The sequence below is a fragment of the Anneissia japonica genome, unplaced genomic scaffold (genome assembly GCF_011630105.1).
Source record: "Anneissia japonica isolate Jap-2015-1 unplaced genomic scaffold, ASM1163010v1 scaffold287701_len26696_cov98, whole genome shotgun sequence".
Taxonomy (NCBI): Eukaryota; Metazoa; Echinodermata; class Crinoidea; order Comatulida; family Comatulidae; genus Anneissia; species Anneissia japonica.
This window is the reverse complement of record NW_022711322.1, coordinates 23,844-24,454: the sequence shown is the minus strand read 5'-3', so window position 1 is coordinate 24,454 and position 611 is coordinate 23,844. Positions and strand designations below refer to the sequence as shown.

At 25.9% G+C, this 611-nt stretch overlaps 1 protein-coding gene across 1 annotated transcript in view; it reads right to left on the bottom strand.

The window, feature by feature from the left end:
- Positions 1–611, bottom strand: part of LOC117107348 (CD63 antigen-like) — a 7,823-nt gene that overhangs the window by 2,904 nt on the left and 4,308 nt on the right. The window lies entirely within an intron of this gene.

Below are 611 nucleotides of genomic sequence, written 5' to 3'. Positions count from 1 at the left end.
TATTTTCTCATTCGCCAAGATGCGTTCGGAAAAATATTTAAGCTAAATAAAAAAAAAAATAATATTTTTTTTTCGCCCTTTTCTGACGATCTTTAAAAGTTGTTCGGTAAACGATATTAAAAATTGTTCTTCTAAATTTTAATTCTTTGTACAGCCTGTATAAATACGAATGACAATGAAAATAAAAATGATGTTTAATAATCTTATGATTTGCTGTTTCTATTGCATACTATATAATTATTATAACTTTATTTTGGAAACGACGCTTTTAAAACAGCGGACACGCTCTTGCAGTGTGTTTATAAAAGTAACATACTGTACAGCCATAATACAATACTAAAATAGAGGCGAGACTTTTAATACAATAAAATGTACGTTACATTATTTTATTATTATTTATAAATATTAAAATAGTAGGTCAGTTGGCCGCAATATATAAACTGTGCTTTGCTGTAAATGTTATAAATTGTAAGTGTTAAATGATATACAGGTTCTTTGATATATTCAACTTGTGTAATTAAATTACACAAGTTGAATATATCACAGATCCTGTATATCATTTAACACTTACAATTTATAACATTTACAGCAAAGCACAATTTATATATTGC